At 38.6% G+C, this 26,639-nt stretch overlaps 1 long non-coding RNA gene across 8 annotated transcripts in view; it reads left to right on the top strand.

The window, feature by feature from the left end:
• Positions 1-26,639, top strand: part of LOC141414829 (uncharacterized) — a 211,076-nt gene that overhangs the window by 136,987 nt on the left and 47,450 nt on the right. For 5 of the 8 annotated variants that reach the window (XR_012439723.1, XR_012439719.1, XR_012439717.1 and 2 more), the window contains one exon: positions 5,393-5,474. This is a non-coding gene — a long non-coding RNA (uncharacterized lncRNA). Of the gene's footprint in view, positions 1-5,392; positions 5,563-26,639 lie in introns of all 8 variants that reach the window. The other 3 variants (XR_012439718.1, XR_012439724.1, XR_012439721.1) reach the window with 1 other exon arrangement.

Raw genomic sequence — 26,639 nt, 5'->3', positions numbered from 1 at the left:
TCATTCCAAAATGTCAAGACCGTGAAGGTTCTAAGAACCGTTAGAATTAATGAAGAATGAGGACTTGGGAGAGATTACTCTATCCAGGTGATTGGGTGGCCCACAGAGTTTCTACTTAGAAAAAAGCTGTAATTATGACATTATAAATAATCCTCCTAGAATTTGAAAAGTAGGATGTTTCTTATAAAGCTGTTCATTTCAATGAAAACTTGGAAAATAGAAAAAGGTTTGCTTTTTTGTTCTAAGATGATTTTAGAGTTATTGTGGTATGGCATAATGTCGAATGCTTTGTATGAAATATGCATGAGGTGGCATGATACACTGAAAGAGAGGCTGAGCTGAGATTCCAAATTCCAAATATCTAAATGCAACCCGGCCATTGACTAAACATAAGCTTAGTCAAGTTATTGAACCCATCTGGGCCTGAGTCACTATTTCTGGCCAGACACTGGGACTGAGAAGCTTGGCATCATTCCTTGATAGTTCCTTCTGCTCCAGACACAGTTGTAGTCAAGGCAAGGATTTCTCCTTATTTTAGAGGCTCAGTCATCCCTGCCTTTATATTCCCACTGGCCTCACTTTAGTTTGGGTCCTTGTGACTTCATATATGAACTGGTAGTTTCCTAGCTGATGTTATATGCATATACTACATTGTATATAATATATATGTACACATATATTATAAAATGCTGCAATCTTGTCTGTTTAAAGCATGACTTTATTCATATCCCTGTTCTCATGTTCTTTAATGACTTCCCATCGCCGCTAAAAGTCCCACTTAGTGTAACAAGTCAGTTCCTCTCTGATCTTCTCAAGAATACTTTCCTATACTTGTCCCAGGTGTTGGATCTTTGTTGTCCCCATCACATTAATGCACTTACAACCTTTTTCATGTTGGCATATATTAGACCTGTTGTCTTGCTACTGAGCTTTTGTTTAGAAACACCCTCCAACCTAGAATATTCCCTCTCCATTGTTGTCTGTCAGCCTTCTTTCAAATCTGAAGTCCCATTGTCCATCAGATAATTTACTAAGATTTCCAGTGATATCTCTGCCCTCCAAGTTTGCATGTACTTATTATGTCTTCAACTTATATATGGTCTTTGCCATATTTGAACTTGTACATTTGTATAATTTTCTTCTCCCTTCATTGACATCTTTTACAACTTCTTCATTATCTCTGGAAAAAGACACACAGACACTGGTAGTTTCTTCCTGAACTGACAAGGAGTTCAATGGGAAAGGTGAAGACATGTTTTGCCTCTTCCTCTGGCCTCCATGAACATTTTTGATTGGCTACAGCTAAGACATTCTGGGAGAGCAGGGTAGGTACATGTTAAAACATAAATAAAAGTGTAAAGTCTAATTAGACTGCAAGCTTCCTCACGACGGACATGATGTCAGAGACTCGACGAGTCCTCTGAGCTCTGCACACAATGTGTACAGAGAAGGATATCACAGCAGACTATATTTTGCATGTGGTTTTCTGTGTCAAAACTACCAGTGAAATAAAAATTGTGTGTTTTGAGGCTTTTGATTAGAATAAGAAGCACTGTGCACTTTAAAAAAATCTTATTACTAGCATTATGTTATTTCTTTAAAAAGCAACATCTCTGTTTAAGTGTTCCTCTTGTGGTCCATAAGTGAAAGATTTTTTGAGGGCCTCAGTAATAAACTGAGACATTATAAGACATTCCAAAGACCGTTGTCTTTGGGCTCTATTTGACTGCTGACCTTAAATGTTATTCTCCCATGTTGATAGGAAGTTAGAAAAAGTTATCCATGTTGCTTAGTAGTGAGACATAGATATGGTGTGTGGTTTTACAGCCACAGGTGCATGAAAGTATTCTTTTCATCTTTTCCCTTTTGACTTAAGTGTACTCAGGTGCCAGTTATTTTAAATGGTGTAGTCCTGCCTGTACTCATATGTAAAGCTTTCCTTTTTCTACCTTAATTGTAGGTTCCGCAAGTTGTATTCTTTATGTGTAGAAAGTTTAGCATCTCTGTTTATGCAATATTAGCTCAAGAATTTCCAAGTTACAGCTATGATTTTTTTAAATAAATGAGATTGTCAACCTGATTTCTATAGTTAAATGTGTTTTTTCATTATTACCTGACTTGATCTCTTCCTAATCTATGCATTTGCTGATATGACCTCCCTCAAACAGAATGCTCACTTATAGAAGAGCTCTGTGGCTTCATGCAGTGGTTCTCAAAGTATGGTCCAGCTCCCAGACCAGCAGCATCTGCATCAAATGAGAACTAGTTAAAAAGACAATTTTGAGTCTAGGCTAGCTTTCAATTCAGGATCCTCCTTTAGCTCTTCAGACTTTTCCCCTCCTCTAGGTTAAAACATCTCTTCCAGTAGGTCATCTTCCCAACCTTGGTTGTGCTATCCCTTTCCTTCCCTGGAATGTCCCCGACATCTCTCTTTATTTCTTCCAATGTTGAAATCAGGGGGAAAGATGCATATATTTTTTGTAGTTAAATACCAAGTTTCCCCCTTATAAACTTATTTTGTTCTGATAATCAAAAGCTAATGATGAGCAAACAAAAAAGCAGAGTATAACACATTTCATTTCTTTCTTAGATTTGGTTTCCCTTTTAACTATAAGTTCCCTAAGTCCAACCTGATTTTTTCAGGTCTTGGGAATGTGAGCCAGTATTCATTCTTGGGGCTAGTATAATTGATATGAGGATGAGTGGGGGTGTGCTTTGGCCCTGTCTTCAGTGATGAATCATTCTTGTTTGTTCTAGATGCATCTGGACTTGTTTTCCTGTGTCATTTCAAACTGGTGCCAGTTTTTGACAAATGATAGCAGTAAGGCATAGTGTTCGTCCTCAGCTTCCTATTTTCTCTAAATGTTTGGATATAATGATTTTAGAGACGGCACATGGCTAATGAGTCTTGCCCCCAGGAGTACAGCACAGAGGAAGCCCTCACTAGCCTATCAGAAGCCTTCTTGGAAAATGGTAGAGGTGAGAAAAAACAAGATGAATGGACATGTGTGTATCATATTCTTTGAGAATTGAATAGAGGATTTATGGTGTTCCCTGACTTGACACACTTCACACTTGTCATGTTGGCACATTGCATTATACTCTGCTGCCCATGGGGCTTTTGATGATGTTTCAGAAACAGGTAATAGATGTCTTTGTGCTGTATTCATACATTTGCAGAGAAAGATCCAATACTAAAAACAAAGGTAAAGGAGAAACCATCCCTATTAACCAAAACAAAAGCCTACCTCTGCTCTCCACTCTCATTAGTCCCAGTTCCTTCTCTAGACATAGAGAGCCCTTCCCCAACTAGAGATGGTCTCCTGACACAACAGTGTAACCCCAACTCAGTGCTATTTCTATATGTGCAGTTTAACTTGAGGGGTGTGATAATTGGCAACTATCACTATGGCACAGGATTAAGCATCTTGAACTCTGCAGTGTAAGCTTGGCATGGCTGTGGCTCTTCAGTGTGTGAGCCTGGATGAATCTCACATGGCAGTGCCCTAATTGCCTTGTCTATCACATGAGCACAAAAACTCTCAACCAGCCTCCCTCTCAGGAGGACTCTTTTTCAAAAGTATATTTTCTGTACTTTTTCCATTTAAAAATTATAATAGTGAGAGAAAACAACCTATTTGACTATGCATGAGGCAACTGGAATATAAATGTATTTACCCTCAGCTTGCAGAAAGAGAAACAGATCCTTTAAGAGGGTGAGTTTTTGCAAGGTCTCAAGAGTTTTCTCGAGCTCTTGTTCTGGAAACCTAACTGGGGGTGACTAGAGATGCATAAAGGAAAAGGATAGAAGACAAACATGCAGAAAGTTGGGGCCAGATGTGCTGGGCACTGAGATGGAAATGCACAACAGCCTTATTACTTCTTTTCTCTATTAACTCTTCTTTTACTTCTCTTCTTTTCTTCTGTATTCTTTAAGGCCTTACTTCTTTACCATTCTTTAAAACCTTGCTTCTTTTCTATTCTTTAAAGTCTCTTTCCTTAGACTCATTCTGTCCCGTATTTTCTTTAATCTCTCTTAAAGTATTGGCCCTCAGATTTGCAGACACACAAACAGCCAGCAGCAACAGCAGCAGCAGTAGCATTCTCACAAGGTGCCTTGGCAGTAGCTTCTGCTCCACAAGCAGCCAACAACCAATCAATGAACAAACCTCAACCAATCAACCGCATCCTCCTTCAGCAAGTCTTTTATATACAGTGGTAAGCAAGGAGGTGGAGCAACAGTTCTCAGGGAGGGATGTGACATTGTAACAAGGGAAACCTGCAATCCTACTTCTCTGAACAGTATACAACTTAGGAAAAGTAGCTGTGCTGCATTTTGCCTTCGCCCCCCTTCTGTGACTGGGGCCATGCCAAACTCAGCCTGCCATTTGACACAATTGTGCTTATGTTAAATTCTCATAGGCTTCTCATAATCTGCTCCCCATAGCAAGGAACACTACATATAATGTACAGAGAAGGCCTGTCCTTAATAGACATTCAGATAATGTCTATCTTAAAGCCACACTCCAGGCTCAAAGGACCATGGCAGGCCCAGACAGTGAGGAATCCTGTATGGCTACACTGCACGTAAGGTTGGAGGTCTTTTGCCCATCTTTCAGATATAATTCTGCAACAATCCTTAGAAGAGAAGGACCTAATAATGGTTGTCGCCAAATTTTCCACTAGCCAGGCAAGAGAGGCCACAGACAGATTTAGTTTTACTAAGGAGAAGTTTTAAAGGGGGATTTCTTGTACAACTGAGTTTGTGAACTGAAAGTCTTATTGGTGGCATGTAAATTGTGAGCACTATATATTTGCTACCTTCTAAGAATTAGGACTATATGTTCATTTGCAGGTCTTTTTCATAGACAGACTGCCCTTATCAACAGAATGTCATTAAGAACAAAAACTTTGCTGGGGGCATGGCATAAATGGTATTGCTTCTGCCTAGCAAGCATGAGGCCCTTAATTCGAAACCTTAGTACCACAAAAGCACATGCACACAGACACACACACATACCCACGTATGTATATATACACACACACACACATATAAAAGAAGAAACTTTGATACTTCTTTACCATCTTACCAAATCCCCTAGTTCAGTGCTCATTAAATATAGGTATATTAAGTTCAAGTGAAGATAAAGTTGAAACATCTGGAATAATAAGAAGAGAAAATCTCTGTATTTCAGTCCATATCTCAAATAAATTAGGAACCCTTGAAGATATTATCTGTTGGTACTGACTGTACATATCTTCTGACTTCATTATTACAATTCCTATTCAGGGATTTTGTAGTGCTCTTGAGAGTTCTTGTGAGCCCTAATGTTAAATCCAGTGATGATGGAGTTGTTGACAACACTGTCTGTGTCATGTGCTTTATGTACAGGGTAGCATCTTTACATTTCCTGTGATTTTACTGGAGTAACACCAACTTCCATAGTGTCCTCCTCAAGGATCTGAAGTCATGGGTAAGTTCTGAGAAACATGCAAGAGACCATCACACAGGTAGTGTGGTGAACAGAGGCCTGTAAATTTCTGGAACCACCTGTACTAGAGGTAAGTTATACTGTTGAGTTTGTAAACAGAATGATGTTATAGATGACATCATAGCATTAATCTATGAGTTTAAATTACAGATTGAGTTTCATGTAACTGGCATTGCCTTTGTATTTATTACGTATTGCTACATAACTAATTGTGCCAAAATTTAGCAGCTTAAAATGACACTGATTTATTCCCACATGGTTTCTGGTTCAAGAATCCAGGCACAGGTTAGCTGGGTCTTCTGCTTCATCATTTCTCATAAGGCTAAAATCAGTGTTAATCAGGGTTTGTGGTCTTATTTGGAGCTTGAATCACTCACATGGTTGATGATAGAACTCAGGTCCACTTAGGATAATTGGACTTCAGCTCCTTGCTGGCCACTGACTGAAGATCATGCCTCAGTTTCTTGCTATGTGTAACACTGCAACATAACAAATTCCTTCTTCAAAATATACAATAGACTAAATGTTTATGTCCCCTACAAAACCCATACTTCACATTTACAATGTGATGTGTTAAGAGATGGGGACATTTGTGAAGTTACTAAGTTGTGAGAGTAGAGCTCTTATAAGTGGGAAAGAACCCAAGAAGCTGCTTCTTTCCTTCCCCTGTGTGAAGACACAGCAGGAAGATAACCATCTGTGAACAACGAAGCAGGCCTTCATCAAACGCTGAATTTGTCAATGCCTTGATTTTAGATTTCCAGTTTCCAGAACTGTAAGAAATAAATTTCTGTTGTTTATAAGCCACTTAGTCTACGGTATTTTGTTAGAGCAGCTGGATGAACTGATTCAAAGGAAATAAAAAGAATTTTCCAGAAAGATGGAAGTCACAATCTTTTATAACCTAATCACAGAAGTGGTGTCCTTTCACTTTTGCCTTAGTCTATTGATTAAAGACAAGTTGATAGGTACAGCCAACCTGCAGGGGGAAGGAATTCCACAAGGGCATGAATAGCAGGAGGTCATTGGGAGCCATCTGAGAAGTCTGCCTACCAAAGTCTTCCATGTCTACTTCTGAAAAAGAAAATCCATCCTGGTTACTGCTTATGCCCTGACCAGTGGATTTGGATAACATTAAGCAGAATCAAGGTAATTTCCCAGAAACCTTCAGCAGGAGAGTCTGCCTTATGTCTAATTTCCTTTTTATGCTTCAAAAGTACTTATTTAAAATGTATCTAACTTAATAATAGTTTATACTATCGTAGGGTCTCTGAAAGATTTGTAAGCATAAGAAGAAAAAAATCCCCCTCCACATTTTAGGAACTCTTAGGTTATTAACTTACTTTTCAGGCAAGTAACCGGTTCTCATGGTTCCTGTTGAAGCTTGCCTATTAACTATATGGTGATTTTGTTGCACCTTGGTCCTAAAGTTAGAATACTCAGGGGACAGAATACTAGACGAAGAATCAAGGCATTCTAAAATTACCTTCTATGTGCCTTATCTCTTCCATTTGCAAGCTCTAAGCTCCAATATCTTTTTTCAGATGATTACAATATAGATTGGAACTCAGGGATCATGGGTGAAGATGCTTTGAGGTCTTAAGAAGAGATGTACTAAATTGGAGGGTTACTTTTTGGTTATAATTGCTAGTTTTATTTTAATAGGTTTCATTATTCTTAAAATATCATGTTTTAAAGTATTCCCTTCTCTATTATATTATCATTACTTTTTGTTGGACACTGTTATTTATTGTTCTGTTGCCCTCCACACCTATGCTGAATGTTGGAGCTATAGTAATGTTTAGAAAATATCAATCTGTCTATATCACTCCTTTATTTTAAACTCTTTCATAATATGCAAGAATCAGCACACTATAATGCCAAGTGAGCAAATCAGGTTTGTATGTACATATTGTTTAGCTATGTAAAGGATATTTCCTAAAGAATACTCTAGACATTTGCATCTGTGTTTTCCCATGGCTAAGGGAAAGTGGGAAGAGAGAAACTGTCTTTTAGTACTTTTTAATTTTGTGCATGAGACAATTTGACTTAATCAAAAAAACCAAAAAAACAAATCCTCTTTTATGGCCCTGCACACCTTTACAAAAAGTTCAGATTCCTAACCTGGAAGAATCTGCTGATTGACCCATTTGCTTACTTTGTATCACCTGCTGCTGCTTGTGCTCTGCCTACCTGCTTCCTCTCAGACAACTTATGGTCCAAACACCTTGCAAGCATGCTTTTCTGCTGCAATATGCTGCACCTCTCTGTAGCAAACCTACTGAGTCAGGTGCAGGCTGCCACACATTTTGTGACTCCTGCTTGTCTCTGTATTGTGTCCTTACTATTCCTTCTTGGAGTGACTTCCAACCACTTTTCCTGGCTAAGTCATCCTCCAGGGAGCTCTTTGTGATTCCTCCACAATGGACAATGTGCCACTTCTTTATGCAAGTTACAATTGTAACTTTCATTGCATTGTATTTTCAGCAGGTACCAGGCTCAAGCCATAAACTCATGGATACAAAAAGTATACATTTGAATTTTTCTGGAAGCTTAATTTCTTGCACAACTCCTGTATTAGGTCAGGTTCCCCAGAAGCAGATGCTGAGATGAGAATTCGGGCATTTGTGTGCAAGCAATTTATTATAGAAGGGCTCCCAGGAGAAACCAAGAAGGGAGTTGGAGAGCAGAGGATAAAGGATGACAACAAACAAGGGTACAGTTTCAAACAAAGTCCCAGGGGAACTAATTGCAGCCTGGCCTACAGGGAAACATAGAGTAAACTCATAATTCTGATTCTCTGTTTATTGTTTGTCTTCTCCTTATAAAATATAAGCCCCAAGAGGACAGGAATCTTGTTGTTCCTGGATCTATCCCAAGCAATTAGAATAATGCCTGCAAATACTAATCTCTATATTTTTGTTAAATGCTTTGAGTGCAATCCTCTCCTGCAGTTTCAACAGACTTGAGAAGCATGTCCATGGATTCACTAAAACAAATTATGGGCACTTATTATATTTCAGGCTCTATTCTATGCCCTGAAATACAATAATGAACAAAATAGTTAATACCCCTACCCTCATGGAGTGTTTAATCATAAGCATGGGAAACATTTGGCTTCTCACTGCAACACACTAGATGCAGAGAAAACATGTGGGAATATAGCTTTCTCCAGTGAATCCAACTTAACCTGGGATGAAATGTTGCGTGATTCCTTCAGTGATCTCATCCAGTCCCATGCTTTAAATACCAGGGATGTGGTAATGAAGCCAGATTTATTTCCCCCCTCAGACCTTCTCTCAAACACTAATTATCACAAAACGAGGGGCAGTCTCTTCTGTTCTTGGAATATCTGTCACAGGGATTCATTGCAGAGACTTATGCCACCCTCAACTCTTTGTGTTGTCCTCTTATTTTCTTTCCCTCCTTCTAGAGTAGAGAATCTTCATCTCAGTGAGGGGGGTCAAAATTATTTTCATAAGAATATTAAAACATTGCATGCTTCTTTTACTGTGTTGGCTTTTGTCCTGGTGATGCAATAAAAACAATGAGTAAAGATGCTGTTTGAAGTAGATGGGAAGTGGAGGGGGGTGGGACAGGCAGGACTGGACTGAACCTGGAATCATCCTGAATTCTCCCAGTCTGTTGGTGATGGCACATCATTTATGCGAGTCCTGTTGCCATCGATTTTTCTCTTCCAAAAGCCTCACTTCTGCTTTTTAAAAACCCTAATTTGGATAGGAAAAAGACCACGGAGTGGTCTTTTAACATATCTAAGGATTAACTTCCTCAAACTGGCAAGAGATACAAACCTACACATGCAAGAAGTTGTGTTAGCATCAACAAATAAATAGGTTAAACTAAAAAAAAAATCAGTGCCAAGATGCATTAAAATTAAACTTATAGCTTCCAGAGGAAAATGATACCATACATGTTGAGATATAGGGAAAACAATTAGAATGACAGCAGGTTCCTCACTGCTGAAATCCATCGGGGTAAGAGGAAATGAAGGAATATTTTTCAGTAACTAAAGCAAAACAATTGCCTACCTAGAATAACTGTCACTCAGTGAAAATGTGTTTCAGGAAAGAAGAAGAAATGAAGACATTCTCAGATGAAGAAAGGCTAAGAAAATTTGTTGCCAGTAGATCTACTGCAAAACCCAAAATGGCTGAAGCAAATGGACAGAAAATGATAAAAGATCTTCACACATCAGGAAGGAAAGAAGGAAGAAAGAAAAAGAAGGAAGGAAGGAAGGAAGAAAGGAAGACGGGAAAGAAGGAAGGAAGGAGGGAAGGTAGGAAAGAATGAAGGAAGGAAGGAAAAGAAGAAGGAAGGAAGGGCATGGAAAAAATATAGGGAAATAAAAGGCTTTCCTTCTCTTAAAAAAAATAAAAGAAAAAGATAACCAGTTGACATATCTAAGGATTATCCACGTTATATTGAAATTAACTCTTTAAGGGCCTCTGTTTCTGTTATGTTTTTAGCACACTGGGGGCAGGAGCTGTGCTTATTTATCAGGTAACATCAGCACTTCATACACACATGATCCACAGTAGATGTACTGGCTGAACTAAACTGAGGGGTACTTGAAACCCCACATCTTTATACTTTTTTCTATCAGCAAAAGGCAGCACATGATAGTGGTAAGGAGTGTGGACTCTAAATGCAATCTACCTGTACTAAAATTCTCATTCCTTACCTTAATTGCAGTTTAACTCTGATCAAGTTATTTGTTCTCTTCCTGCCCACTTCCCTTATCTGCAAAATAAGAATGTGGACAATGTTATTTCTCTAATATGGTTGTTGTAAAGTTAAGTGAATTAATATTCATAACGTCCTTAGGTCAGTTCTGGTACAGGCTGTATATTAATGTTGGCTCTGATCATTCCACCTTCTTAAACCTTCCGTCTTTGTCAATCTGGTTAGCTATGCTTCCCTATCTCCTTCAAATCTTATTTAGAAAGACTTATTGTAACCTTTACCCAAGAAAGTATCTCTTTCTTCTAGGATAAGATCATAATGCTCCTTTCTGCTTCCCCTTTAGTTGGTGTTCTCCCACCTTTTATAATATACATCCCCCTATTTATAAAAGGGGTAGTTCCTTCCCTTTTGAATTGGCCTCTGCCCTGATACTCATCTTTATCTCTCCAGCACTTATCACTGAGCCTGGCACACAATAAATACCAGGTAAATGAGATGAGAGAAATGGGTAAAGATTCATCTGCTCTACTCACTACTCTCCAAACGAGCTTGAAGGTGCATCCTTGCTTCTGCTCAATGCCTTCATTTTTCCATACCTGGGATCAGTCTTGCCAATAATAAGTGGAATTGCTGGTTCCTTCCATAAGCTCAGAGAATGTGGCTCACTGGTGGCAGAATGATTTCAAAGGAGGTAAGTGTGCTAGTCTCCTCTTTGAACTATATTATAGAATGATTCATCTTTTGTGAGCCACATAACCTCAAATCAGGACTCCCATACACCTTCATCTTTCATTCCTTCTTCGGCTGCCCATCTTTTTCCACCCCACTTCCTGTTTCATCCATCTCAGCTCCTGCTATGCCTGTGCAGTCACACAGACATGCACACACACCTTTGATCCTGCTGACACCAATGGCACTAAGGAAAGAAGAGCAATGTGTCCACTGGTGTCAAAATATAGTAATAACAATCCTTCAGAATGACAATCATAGGCAGCCTGGGGGCTTTTTTGCTCTTCTGTACTCTTTAGTGTTTTTTCTTTGGTGTTTAAAAGCACAGGCAACTGTAGTCTGTTCTACCTGAGAGGTGCTAGTTAGCTGGCTTTGAACAGACTGACAGTTACTGCTTTCCTATGGTGAGCAGCAGGCAGAATAGGGGGTTGTTCTCTGCTCCATCTCACAGATTCCAGCAGGGCATGATCTCCCATTTGCAACCAGTTTCTCAGCTGCATTCATGTTTGTTATTGTGCTGACAAGGAAAAGGGGGCCATTTCTGGCAGCATCTCTTAGCTTCCTGAGCCACCTCAGGCACTTATACAATGCAGGAGGCATATATTGACTTGGTTGCCACCTGACACCTCTTCTGTTTACCTCAGCCCAGAGTATCCTTCGGGAGTCTACAAGCAGCAGCCTAACTAGGCAGCTGTTCACTGGATCTCTGTTTTCCTGTAGCTGCTGCTACTCCTTCCCTGACAAGTACAGCTCAGTATCTAGGGATAGAGAAAATGATTACACTTCTGACTCCTAGCACAAGTCATGTCCACCTTTCATGGTGGAGAACTACGGTAGGCACTATCGATGTTAGAATTTTTTAAATGCTTCTTGATTTTTTTCTTCTTGTTTTTTCCTTGCTTCTGAAAGAGCAAGGATCAAGGAAAATCTGGAACTTTTGGATCTACTACTATCTTGAGCTGAAACAAGTTGGAGTTTTCTAGCTCTGATTCAAAATTCAGTGTTCTGTTTATGGCAGGCAAAATGTATGTTTCTCTTTGTGGAGGCAGAAGGCTGATTAAAGCATAAGACAACTTACATGTTTTTTGGTGATCCACCAACTATGTTAAATCAATAATTAATAATTTATAAATAAATAAAACCATATAGATTATCTTTTCTTCTTAACATACTTGGATTGATAACACTGACAAAAATAATCTTGCTCATGTGGTCTGGTACAATTGTGTTGAATGACTTTCTTTTTTCTTGTTCTCCTGACCACATATGGGAGTTAAATCCCTAAGAGCAACTCCCAACCAAGTGAAGAAAAGATCAGTGGAAAAATGTCCAGTCTCTTTTCCTTCTGTCCAAATTGCCAGTTCTGAAATGTGTTTCAGACAGTGCTGTAGAAGGTACACATCAGGACCATGCCTCAGTTGCCTACGGTGGTAATCAGCTCAATAATGCGCTATATTTACTTATCTCCCTTCTCCAGTCTCTACCCCAATCCCACACTTTTGCTTCCTAGGATTGCCTCCAAAATATACTATCTGCTCTCAAACTCTACTCAGGTGCTGCTTTCGGAGAGCTTCAACCTATGACATTCAGTCTGGTTCCATTTGTATGCAGTTCAAAATTAGGAAAAATTAAATATGTACAGAAGGATATGCATGTGAGATAACACTACTAAGGGAATTAGGAGAATCATTAATATAAAATTAATATCTTTACTCCTGAGAGAAGGATAGAAGCTATATTCTGGGAAGGACATTTGGTGGTTTCAAAGAGTGTACTTTAATTTTTTAAGCTGTGTTACACACATGGCATCTGTTTTATTATCTATTTAAGTGACCATTTTTCAACTTTTTGGTCTCAGGGCCCTGTTACTCTTACACAAATTATTTTAGACTTCAAAAGACTTTTATTTATAGGAGTTATAGTGAATGATATTTACTGTATTCAAAATTAAGCCTGAACAATTTAAAGATATTTATATTTATTTATTTATTTGAATATTATAATAATAAACTCGCTGTCTGATAAATAATTATTTTGTGAAAATAAGTTTTTTTCAAAACAAGAATAAAACAAATCAAAACAAATTTGGATGAGAATGGTTGCATTTTTTTTCAGTTTTCCAAATCTCTTCAAAGTCTGTCTGACTTAGCAGAATACAGCTATGGCCACTTGTCTCTTCTATTTAGTCTGTAGAATTGTGCTATTTGGTTGAAGGATATAAGGAAAATAAAGCCTCGAGCAGTTATGCAATTGGAAAATTGAGAATTTTAATAGTTTTTTCATCTAATGATGTGTAGTCATTGATACTAAACCCAAATTTGGCAAGAGATAGTTACTTAAATGTTAGTTGTAATGTGGCATCTCAAGCTATATCAATGAGTTTTTAGTACTCTGTCTGATACATTAAAATTCAGTAGCTTTCTTGAACTTTGAATAAGTTTTTACCCATACATGATGCTATGATGTTGGAAATATGGTTTATTGAGTTACACAGATCTTCCAATGTTGACACATTTCAGTCTAATATATTAAAATTACCTCATCAATATTCCCCCTGATGTCATCAAAAATGTCTTTAAATATTGGGAACTTTTAGGCTTAGAGTGGTAAATACACATTTTCCAATCCTCTAATTATTTGCTTAAAAGCATAGATTTTACAATGAGCAATGAACGCTGTCAGTTATTTTCCTTGTGGTGACAGGCTCACTTTATTCATTTTCGAGGCAAGTGTTCCAAATAGCCAAGACTGAGTAAGCTTAGTTTGTCTGTCAGTCACTCTTCCAAGTACAAATTATGCTCCATGAACAAAGTAGCTAGTTTAGCTCACAATAGAAACACACAGTGCTTTGCATCCATGGCCAGCACTGCTTTATGTGCAGTCCATTTTGTTATGTATTCGTGAGTCAAGACAGTAAAATTAATAACCTTTATAGCTTCATCAAAAACATTTTGACGTGAATCTGGCATTCTTTTACTGCTAGTGCATGGCGATGAGAAACACAGTGAATATCAGCGCAGTTGGGTGCTCTTGCCTTGGTTTAGGCACCAGCATTTTTACCTGCCATTGTTCTTGTATCATCAAGGCAAATATCAACATAATGAAAGAAACACACAATGTCTTAATATTGTATTGTTATGGAAATAGTTTTGACCTCTTGGAAGCCCTGAAAGAAAGGATCTCAGAGAACGATAGACCATACTTTGAGAATTTTAAGTTGTATTTAATGTTCCTTTGATGCTAGTTGGAATTTTATAGTCTTCTTACTCCCATTGCTAATTGTATAAGAAGTCAATTTCATGTTGAACAGTGATCCCCACCCCCTCTTTTGCCCAGACTACTTCTCACTCATGCAAATGTTGTACTTTTTTAGGGAAAAAAATACTAAACTTTAGTTTTAAGACAGTTTTAGGTTTATAGCAGTATTAAGTGGCTGGTACAGAGGTCCCATATACATCCCGCCCACACACATTCACAGCCTCCTCCACTGTGGATATCCTGAACCACAGTGGTACATTGTTTACAACTGAACCTACACTGATACATCATTATTGCCTAAAGTCTATAGTTTACATTAAGGTTCACTTGTACTGTACATCTCTCTATTTGAACAAATTATAATGACATATATCCACCATTTTAGTATCATACAAAATAGTATCTTAAAAATTCTCTGTGCTCTATCAATTTATCCCTCCCTCCTCCATAATTCCTGGAAATTATTGATCCTTTCATTGTCTCCATTGTTTTGCCTTCTTCAGAATGTCAGATAGTTGGAGTCATACATTATACAGCTTGTTTAGATTGTCTTCTTTCACTTGGTAATATACATTCAAGAGTCCTACATCTCTTTTCATGACTTGTAGTTCATTTATTTTAGGCACTGAAAAGTATCCCATCATCTGCTTCTGACCAGATGTATATTTATGCATTCACCTACTGAAGGATATCTTGGTTGCTTCCATGTTTTGACAATTACGAATAAAGGTGCTATAAACATCTGTAAGCAGGTTTTTGTGTCAATGTAAGTTTTTAATTAATTTTCATATATGCCAAGGATTATGATTGCTGGATTGTATAGCAAGAATATGTTTAACTTGGAAAGAAACTGCTACCATCTTCTAAAATAGTTGGACCATTTTGCATTCTCATCAGCAATGATCCGAAATTCCTCTTGTTCTACTTCCTCACCAGTGTTTGGTGGTGTTAATTTATGGGTTTTGGGACATGCTAGTAGTTGTGTAGTGGTTTTAGTTTGTAATTCCCTAATAACATATGAAGTTGAAATATCATTTTATATGCTTCTTATCATCTCTCTACATATATTCTTTAATGAGGTATCTGGGTCTTCTGCCATTTTTTAAATGGGTAGTTTATGTTCTTATTGTTGAACATAAGACCCACTTTGTCAAGTGGGTCTTTTGAAAATATTTTCTCCCAGTCTTTGGCTTATTTGTTTCATCTTCTTGATGGTGTCTTTTGTAGAGCACAGGGGTTTTTTGTTTTTTTTTCAATGAGCCCTGGCTTATCAATCATTTCTTTCATGGATCATGTCTTCAGTGTTGTATCTAAAAATTCATTGTCATTGCTAACCCAGAATCAATTAAGTTTCCTATTCTACCATCTTCTACAAATATTATAATTTTCATTTTTAATCAGTGTCTATTACTCATTTTAAGTTAATTTTGCAAATGGTGTAAGGTCTGTGTCTGGTTGTTTTTTTTTTTTTTTTTCTTTTTGGCATGTGGATGTTCATTTGCTTCAGCACCATTTGTTAAAAAAGACCCTCTGATCCAGATCACTATTTTTGCTCCTTTGTCAAAGATCAATTGACTCTATGAGTGTCTATTTCTGGGCTCTCTATTCTGTTCCATTGATCTATTCATCTATTCCTTCACAAAAACCATACTCTTGATTACTGTAGCTTTAAAATAAGTCTTAAAGTTGGGCATTATCAGTCCTCCGTGTTCTTCTCCTTCAATATTGTGCTGTACTGTTCTGAGTCTTTTGTCTTTCTATATTAATTTTAGACTCAATAATAATAATTTGCAGATATTTTTATTGGAATTGAACAGACTCCACAGATAAAACTGGGAAGAGCTGATACCCTGATGATTCAAGAGTAGGGAATATCCTACTATGTATTTAGTGCTTTTGAAATCTTTCATCAGAGTTTTGTAGTTTTCTTCACATAGATCTTTTACATATTTTGTTACATATAATACTTGGCTTTCATACTCCTAAAAAATGTGTAATGTTGTGCCCTAGATACTTGATACCATCCTTTTAAGGAACATTATGACAATGCTTAAAAACCAAGTAACTAACCTTCAGAGCTTTACATTATCAAGTAAAAATTTAGTATGCATCGTCACATGTTTACCAAGAAAGTGTAAATTAAAAAAAATAAGGAGAGTTTAGCCACCCTTTGGCTAGGCTGCTAGATGAGAAGATATGCAGGAATGTCCACTGAGGACACAACTATTTTAACTTAACCACTTTAAAACATTGGCAACTTCATAACCATGTCAAAAGAACTGCGTCAGGATATCCTGTTTGGATAATTACTGCTATGAAAATGCAAGTTAGCAGCTGGACTCTAATCTGAGGAAAAAGCCAGTGTAGCTCAAGTGTTCCTGTTGGTAAACCCCAAAGCATAGAAATATGATTTTTGGATTCCCTGACTATGAGCACTTCATTTCATTCGGTGCCATGTGCCAGAAGCTGTAGCTGTTCTGAGCTTCACTTCTTTTCTCCCTGGTGTTGCCTGGCTCTCAATTGTAGCCCTATTTATGTTCTTCCATCCCATGCATTTCATATACCCCATTTGTTTCTAGAGTGAATATTTCATGTGGATTTCCAATATCATTTTTAGTGATGCATAATCACATTCTACATGCCAACATTTTTTGTGCTTGGTTTCAGGCCCCAATGTAGTATTTTTGGAATGCTTGTTGAACTGGCTTTGGCTTTTCATGTGGCCAAAAAATAATCAAACAGCCCACAAACAAAAACAATAATAAATTGGTGGGTAGATGCTGCGATTTAACCATGTGTTTTGTTCACTGAGAGAATCTCTTGGGTAATTTTGGAAAACAAATTAAAAAGTATTGAATTTTGAAGTGATTAAGGGTTACATTTGTATATGCAACTATTCCCTTTACCATAATATTTAGGGCATATTTAGACATTTGGTCCTATTTAATTTACCCAAAAATTTCATAGTAGTATTTGCAGTAATATATCCCAATAAATCTCCAGCTATGAATGATAGTAGTTTTTAACACATGAGATTTGATTTTAGCCCATGGTATAATTCTGTATGGCTGGACTTTAACATGGCAATTTTGAAGTTGCATAGCTGGGGCTCAATATACCTATTTCCTTTATTATTGTTTTTGCTGTGTGTTGTGCTCATTTTGTAGCACCCTTCACTGTGTTAGAAAACATACCTAAAAAAAGCAAAAATTCCTGTCAATGGATAGTCACTATCATTAGTGACTTGTTTATCATGAATTCTGCAACAATGTTGTGGTTTAATATTGACCAGCAAAGGCCTCAGAATATTTTGATTCCAGAGGAATTTAACAAAGTGGGTTGTTCCATCTCTGTGATATTTTGACACCTCTCAAAGAATGCACAAGTTAGTGAAACGAGCATTTTTTTCACAGAGCTATTTCACTCTTCTGATGAGGGCTTTACTGAAATTCATACGCTTAATAAATAATTATTTCATATGATCAATTATATGACAATTACTTAAGGCTTGAGATGACTAGGTTTTGTCCCACTCATGGTATTTCTTAATTTAAAAAATGAGTTTTATAACCCTGAAAGGTAACAAAGAATAGTGGGAAAGACCTAATTTTAAATCAGAAGTCCAAACTTTGAAGTCTATACATGTAACAAACTAGCTATTTGACCATAAACAAATCACTTAACCTAGGCTTCAATTTTACCAAGTGGAGCTACTGTAAAGATCAAGTATTAGTTACTGTATTGCTGTAGGATTAGCGTCAACACTAATCTTGGCACACAAGTGGAAACACATGGCATTGTGGTTCTAGTAGCATCATCAATCTTTTCTCTCCAATGAGGTTACAGTTTCTCGGGGTCATACCTTGCACTATATATTTATCCTGATGCACGGTAAGAAGGTTCTAATCTATCTTAGATCTCACTACCTCTCTTCCCAGACCTCTCACTATCACTGGACATATGCTAGAGTCACATCTTTCATCAGAGAAAGTTTCTGAGAAGTAAAGGTTCAAGACTGAAGATCAGCTATCCTATCCCCGTCGCAGTTTGTTAGAGAATATTCCCTTATGCTCAGCAGAGTCATTCATTTATTCACTCAACAAATGTTATTTGAATGGTCACAAGTAACCAAGTGCTGTGTAAAATATTTTTCCTTCTTTTTAATCTTCTGGACTCACTTTATAGTATCTCAAATGCTTCTTTTTTTCCTCCCAAGCTCCCACTAGCTTGATATTTTAATTTAAAAGTATCATCCTCGAAATTGTTCTCTTTGATTCTAAAGTAGATGCAAGAAGGGGGTATCTTATTTTTATATTTAACAGGACAAGGACAGCTGATGTTAGGCAGGAGAGGCTGGGCCTTGATGCTAGACTGCCACAAAGGGAGGAGGGCAGGCATGAAATGGCCCAGCTGCCTTGGTTGATGAAAAAGCTCACACTCGTCCATAGAGACTACCTATATGTCATGTGATTTCTGTTCTCCAACCAGATAAACCAAGACTTCCAACCTCTGACTCTAAAGCTCCCAAACATAAACAATTCAGGTCCACTGTCCACAGCAAAGGGAAGGAAAAGTCCCCTATGTGTCCTTGAAGTGACTTTGTCTTACTTGCGTCTTGATCTTTGTTGCTCTGTGACCTGGAGTTTCAACATGTCTGTTTTCTCCTCACATCTTGCCTTCTCATTTCCAGTCTACTAAATCAGTTTTTGCAGTAATTTTGGACACTCTTATATTGTCTCTGATCATTATTGGAATCCCAGGTATTTCAAATCCAGCTTTAAGAAAAATTTGATAAACTGGGAAAATTAATAGACTTTCATGGTAGTAAGTGTTTGACTCCCTTTGCAATTCTACAAATCCTATCAGAGTCCACACAAAAGCTCCCAAACACTTCTGAGAAGCAGAGACAACATGCCCTTCTGCACATCAAAAACCCTAGGTGAAAACCAGAAATACACTGGCAAGCCATCCTATAGCTCCAACCAGCAGATAGCAAAAGTGCAGCTCCTGTTATGTACAGAGGAATTTTGTGCTAGGCAGCACCTGTCTACAGCTTTTGTTCTTCACAGATGGAAAAACCCCTGCCGTGCTGGGCAGCACACTGCAGAGGGGAGGTAGCCGCTGACCTCCTGGGTAACCTGTTATGACAGCCTGACAGCAGACTGGCTGGGCTCTCCAGACTGTCATCAAAGATGTCATGGACACTTCTGAGGCTAAAGAATCTAATTTTCTTTATACAAAATGAAAGGGTTAGACTCTCTTTTGCTCTCTTCCTTATTATAACTTTTTTCACCTAAACAAATCTTATCTGCAATCCTAATATGTAACAAGGAACAAAGTAAAAGTCCTTTGGTTAAAGCCAAGGATAGGTGACGGAGATGAGACCAAGCATATCTGCTTAGCGGTCACCCGCTATCCCACCCAGTTCAACACCTCCACTTAGCTCCCTGAAATGCAGTTTGACAAACACAAAAACCTCAGGCTAGGTAATCTCTAAGATAAAGCCATTTCAAGACCCAAGAAATCAGGGTCTCTACCTTGGTCATCTTGAATCGCTAGGGTGTGCATAGTTCTGGGTCATAGTAAGCACTGAAAGAGAACCAAGAAAACTTACACATAAATTGTACGTGTATGTTTATATTTGATAAATGGATTATGGAAGATTCTTCAGACATGAAAGATGCCTACGTATTTAAAATTGTAACTCTATGGACCAACAGAGTTGGATTTTACGCATTAATAGCCCCTTTCTGACTATCTACCCTATGCCTCCTCCCAGATTGTCTCTGTACACATATAAAAGCTCAGTCTTAGCTCCCTAGGATTGCATCTAAAACACCAAATGTAAATGTCTCTCAAATGGGGAGACGGCTTGTTAATACAGGAATAATTGCTTTGAAATAGTGTCCTCCTTTACAGCAAAACTGGAAGAAAATGCTGAGCAGGCAGATTTCTCCCCCTTTGCATTAAGAAGGAATTTAAAGCCTTTTTCTGTCCTTTCTTTGGCCTTGTGTAAAACTAAAGCTTTTCTCCCCAAGCTTAGCACTAAATTAAAAAGAAAAATCCAACTCTGACTTCTACTTTCTCTGATCTCCAAAAATAAGCCCAGGTGATCTGGAAATACGCATACTCCCCCTCCTGGCTGTGAGCTGGGACCAGGGGGAGGTGAGAGGATGGTAATGTGCTGTGGTTTTCCCTCCTCCCCTCCTCCCCCAAGGAGAGTCTAATGCTAAATGTGGATCCTGCCAACTAAGCCCAGGCTGGAGACTGAGCCTGGATCCTGGGGCAAGCCATCAGGTGGCCGATCCACCCAGGAGCCCGCCAGCTGTTTGACTTCATTACCGTTTATCATTATGTCTGTCTTGAAAAAAATTCTTTAATCACCAAGTACTATTTTTATTGGCCTGTCAGACTTTGGGGGAGTGTGAAAGGGGAATTCATTTCATGTCTTGTGAACATTATTTTGGTAAAATATTAGGACAAGTCTATACCTTCCTCCTTTGAAAAATAAGATACAAAACCAATTAAAATTAAGTGATTACTGAAATGCATCTAATTAGTATTAACTTACACAAGTCAAACCAGGATGGCAGCTTTCACAAAAAAAAAAAAAAAAAAAAAAAAAAAACCCTGTTTGGTGTTGATACAGAAGATAATTGATATCACAGAGGCCTCTTCTTCTCAGGCAATTGCTTAGGAAAGCACCTTCACAGCTCAGAGCCTTCTCTCCCTTTGGGTTGGGGTACATGTTCGTCAATCTGACAAGATCTGCCACATATTATCAGACAATTGATCACCGACTCCTTGCAAGGCTTAATCCATCGTTTGATCACACATCAAGAAAAATTGCTTTTTATGTCTTACATCTTGGCCATGAGAAAGGGGGAGAAAGCAGGGACTTAGACTTCTGGCTCCAGCTCATTACTTTTTTGCAAATGACAGATGGGTTCATGAGGCAATTTAACTTTAAAGTGATCTTTTCCCCCTTCTCAAGTAAGCAAATACAAGGAGCTCTGCAGCACAAGCTGAGGGAAAGGAGTTTCCCTGCTGTTCTGTTTGCATCTTTATAATAGGTGTCCGTGTGTGGATAGAGGCATGTCGGTGAGTAAATATGTATTTACTTATCATTGCTGCCTCTGCTTCTAAATAATAGGATTTAAAGTGGACGCACACAGAGAGTCTAACTCGTACTCACCAGGACATGGCGATAATTGTTTCACATATTTCTTTTATAGCACTTATGTTATATATAAAATAATTTGAAATGACTTCTAGTATACAGAGAAACTAAAAACAAGAAAAAAAATCCATGAGTATTATGTAATGACTCAGTAAAACTAAAAATAAAGAAGAATTATCTCCTTGCTCTACTTTGGATCTGCAATGTCCCACAAAGGCTCATGTGCTGAAGACTTGCCCTCCTGCTAGTGGCATCACTAGGAGATGGTAGAAATTTTAGGAAGTAGGGCCTAGTTGGAGGTCACTGGGGGCATGATCTTGAGGTGGGTATTGGGACCCTGGCCCCCATTCTCATTCTCTCCCTACATCCCCTTCTTCCTGGCCAGCATGAGGTAAGCCATGATGCTCTGACTCATTGCAGGTCCCAAAACAATGGAGCCAGTGACCACGGCCTGAAACCTCTGAAACCAAAGTCAATCCTTCCCCCACTGAGACTGATTTTATAAGGTAGTCTGTCCTGAGACAGAAAGCTGCCTAAAGCAATTCTCCTACCATGGATCCAGTTACACTATTGTCAAATTCTTGACTTTGTGCAGATAGCAATACACACTCTAGCTTTTTCAGAGTAATATGAAATTTAAAATAGAAAACAGAGGAATCAATCCTGTTTCTTATCTAAAATAAGACAGGCACCGTGGCTCATGCCTTCAATCCTAGACACTTGGTAGGCAGAGATCTGGAGGACTGTGGTTTGAAGCCAGCTTGGTCAAAAAATTAGCAAGACACCCCCTACTTCATCTTTACCAACAAGCTGGGCATGACATCATATGCCTTAATCCCAGCCTACTGGGAGGCATAGGCAGAGAATTAAGACGCTGTTTGAAAAAATAACCAAAGCATAAAAAAGGTCTGGGGATATAGTTCAAGAGGACCACCTGCCTAGCAAGTTCAAGGTCCTGAGTTCACACCCCAGTATCACCTAATAATGATGATGATGATTATAATAATAATAATAATAAATAGTATCTATAATTACCCATAAAAGAATAGCTAAAACTTCAAAGTTTTTGAGTGATTTCATTTCTGTTGTCAAGCTACACAAACACAAAACCCTGACAATCCCTAAATACTATAGTATTTCCAAAACACAGTGTTCAAGGATTCCATGTTCATTCTCTAAGTCCAGAAAGGAAAACTCCCCAACACTCATAGTTATCCTAACTCTCCTCCACAGCATACCATCTTGCAAATCTTTCACTGTTGCACATTATTTGTACTTTGAAAGCACAAAGAACAGAAGTTCAATCTTTGTATACTTAAGCAACAGGGAAGGAGCTCTGAGATCCATGATTAGTGCTTTCCCCCATGCCATAGGAATTCAGTGGTACCACAAAAAGTGTACCATCAAGCAGTATATGACTAACCTGCAAACTCCTGGCAAAATACTGCAGACACAGTGAGGCCTAGGCCCTCTCACTCTAGGCACAGTCGGTGTCAGGCATAGAAAAGGTGCTCCAGAAATATTTGTCCTAGTGAAATGCAAATAAGGTCAGGAGCTTGGTTAGAAGTATTGTACAAAGTCAATTCTTGGTTTTAATCATTGCACTTAGTAAGACACAATCGGGGGGAAGAGAGGATAGCATACAGGGGAACTCTGTTCTCTTTATAACTTCTAGGTGAGCCTGATTTTATTCCAAAATATTTTTTTAAATACATGTTGCAGCTGGGCACCAGTGGCTCATGCTTGCAATCCTAGGTACTCAGGAGGCAGGGATCAGGAGGATCATGGTCCAAAGCCAGCCCGGGCAAATAGTTTGCAAGATTCTATCTCAAGAATACCCAACACAAAAACAGGGTTGGTGGAGCAGCTCAAGCAACAAGAGTGCCTGCTTAGCAAGCGTGAAGCCCTGAGTTCAAACCCCAGTGCCACAAAAATAAATAAATACCAGCTGCAAAGAGAATGAACCTGGAGCCTTTTAAGCCAGCGAATGCGTTGCTCGTGTGAGGAGGTGATGCTGAGGACTGCTCTGGGCGATCTCATGCACCCTTTTTCCCAGGTACAGTCTCAGGCCCAGATTCAGTTCTGCCTCTGGTCCTCTCATTGTACTCCTTATATTTGCCGTTCCTGAAAGGCTGGCTCTTAAGGTAACATAGGGATTTGACTAGACCTACCTCCCAGTGTTACCTCCTTCTAATACATCTTTCCCCTTGGCCTTCTCAGAACTTTGTTTCTCTTTTTTCAGCCATTGTGTGTGTGTGCGTGTGTGTGTGTGTGTGTGTGCGCGCGCGTGTGTGTGAGCGTGTGTGTGTGTGTGTGTGTGTGTGTGCGCGTGTGTGTGTGTGTGTGTGTGTGTGTGTTGGCAGGATGGGAGGGGGCATGCATGGTGGAAATAACAGGGATTGAGGCTGAAATTTAGTTCATAACCAGCATCTCTGAATTACATTTCTTTTTGGAAGGGCCATTTTAGGACAGGGGAGTGAATCTACCTAGTTCATCAAGTCCATCAAATAAAACTCTTTCACCTCATTTATTTCTTGAATATACTATTAGAGTCTCCAAAGTTTGGCTTGCTCCATATTTGTTCTCACTGCTGAGTGTCAAGGGCATGATTCTTGTCAGAATAAATACAGAGACTGGAGTGGAGGACATGCTGGGGCCAAACTGCATGGTCTGTGCATTCAGCTCAAATCTAATTTTGAATCATTTGAGAGTCTCAATGCCTTCCCCACCAACCTACTCACACAAAGTCCATATGAGGCAGTGTCTAATTACATAGGCATTGGGGCCATATTTTGAATCTAACCCCACTTACTAGTGGTGAGACTGAACAAGTTAAGTCATCTCTTGTACCTTAGTGTTGCTATCTGTGAAATGAGGGTAATAATTTGTGCCAAACTCATAAAGATCTTGTAAGAAGCATTACAAGTTATTCTTTAAGAATCACCAGGGCTTACCCAAAGTTGGCACTCAGTGAGTGTAGTACTATTCTCCAATACTTTTTCTACCTCCTTTCTTCCTCCTTGTCCCCAGGTCTCCTTGTACTGCCTCCTAAAAGCTCTATGTGGGGATTTGTGCTTCAAAATTAGAATTTTTTTTTGCTTTGAGCATTTATGGAAAAATAGAAGATAACCAATGGAGTCTGAGAAATAAGGTCAGAAAGAACTCAGTATCACAGAAGAGACCGATACGGTCACTCAAATTTCTGAATCTCCTGACCGAATCACTGGATAAAGACTGGGGTTGAAACTGGTGAACATCATTCTTTGAGGAGACAGGACCATAGACATGAGATTTTCTTGTAATTTACTCACTCTGCTCTAGAAGACGTAGTGATGAATGTGGAGTCCATGCTAGATGTCATACTACTGAGAAACATAAGCTTAGAAGTATTTGAACATTTCCCTTTTACTTTTTTTAAGTTCGGCAAATACAAGCCGAATACTGACACTTGGCTGACCCCAGTTCTTGTGCACTAAATGTGATGTTTATACCTATAAAATATACTGGTATAGCCAGGCTAGGTGGTGTGCATTGTAATCCCAGCTATGCAGGAGGCAGAGATAGAAGTATTGCAGCCCAAGGGTCAAAGTGAGACCCTATATGAAAACCAAAGTAAAAGCAAAAGGACCCGGGGGCATGGCTAAAGTGGAAGAGCGCTTATCTAGTAAGCATGCAGTCTTGAGTTCGAATCCCAGCATTGACCTCCCCTCCCAAAAAATGCTCATTAGTGTAACCACTATATCTATAAAGTGAAATTGTGTTCTCAAAAGTCCCTTGGGTTTCTCTTTGCAGGGATGACTGTCATCTATCAACTTCTGAACTAATGGCATCCTAGCCAAATAGCTTCTAATCTACCTCACCCTCCCCAATCCAAGACATAAAGTAATAAAAACTTGTTGCCTGCGTATCCTCTCATTAGTTCCAGAGATGCAAATTTTTAAAAAAAAATATATATATATAATACTTTTTTATTAAGTTTGTGTGATCTACTATACAAGAAGCATTTAGAATAAACAATGAGTTATGACTAAAGCCAAAGTGATGAACAGTAGATTCAAATTAGAAGAGATAAAATTAAATTTTTATGTATCATAAATGAAATATCCATTAGGGGCTTCTCAGGTGACCTTCAGGTTCAGCAAATCCTGGGTTAAAACTTCCAATCCAAAAGCTATGAGCTCAGAGCCTGGCAATATGCATTTCAGGTACTGAGGAGGAAAAAACCCAGCCAGCCACAGTAAACAAATGTAACTAGTTTTGGGGAAATGCTATTGACAGTAAAATTCTAATTTTACTCCAGCTCCCAGAACAGATGTACCTCCAAGTCCATAGACTGCAATACTTAACTGCAGCTACTCAGCTGTGACCTTCAGCCCCAGGCTCACTGCAATAAAATTTTCATGCAACCATATGGAAGAATATTTTAATAGAGATTTACTGTCAGTAACTGTCCCAAAGGAGCAAATAAGGAAGCTGTAACATATTGCGTACAGTAAATCAAGGGGACTTCAATGGAAAAACGAAACCTCCCGGAGGCAAGCATCTTTAAAATTACAGGCAACACTTTGTACAAATATGTGTACAAAGGACTAGATTTGCACTCAGTTAAGTAGCTCAAAATGGTTTCGATTTGCAGATATATTTATTTAGAATTTATTTATTGGATTTTATAAGTGGCAAGCACTTACCTGTCAGGGCTGAATGCGTATGGATCTCCCTTCCCTAGGGCAAAACGGAAGTGAGGGAGGATGACTTTCACTGAAAATCTTACCCAACCGAAGCGACATAAATTGTGCCCCCTCTAAACCAGCTTTACTTCAATTTTGGATGAGGTATTAACATCAAAGAGAAAATATTCTGTTAGCCAGTACATAAACAGTAATGGATGAGTTAGTTGAATGGTTAAAAATTCAGCTTAAACAATAATTGGGGCGGTATGTTGATTAAATCTCCCTGTAAGGCCAGAAGACATTCAGAGCCTCTACATGCATCCTGGATTATATTTTACCCAACATTTTTGCATGTAAAAATGTCTCCTTAGATTGTGAAGCTATAAAATGCAATTTTGGTTTGAATAAGTCTTGAGCTGTTTGGAATCAGTAAATCAGATCTCACTCTCGTCTTCTCGTGGTCCCACGTTTATTTGGGGACATGAGTCTGAGGCACAGAGCCACAGTGAGTTAGGAAGCTGGGATGGTTCTTGAGCCTGTCCCCTACCACACAGTTCTGCAGTTGAGTTCTCTTAGTTACCATCCCTGCACCATTCCTTGCTTGGC

This window comes from Castor canadensis, chromosome 12, assembly GCF_047511655.1.
Source record: "Castor canadensis chromosome 12, mCasCan1.hap1v2, whole genome shotgun sequence".
Classification (NCBI taxonomy): Eukaryota; Metazoa; Chordata; class Mammalia; order Rodentia; family Castoridae; genus Castor; species Castor canadensis.
The sequence above is the reverse complement of the archived record's forward strand: the minus strand, read 5'-3'. Positions and strand labels throughout refer to the sequence as shown.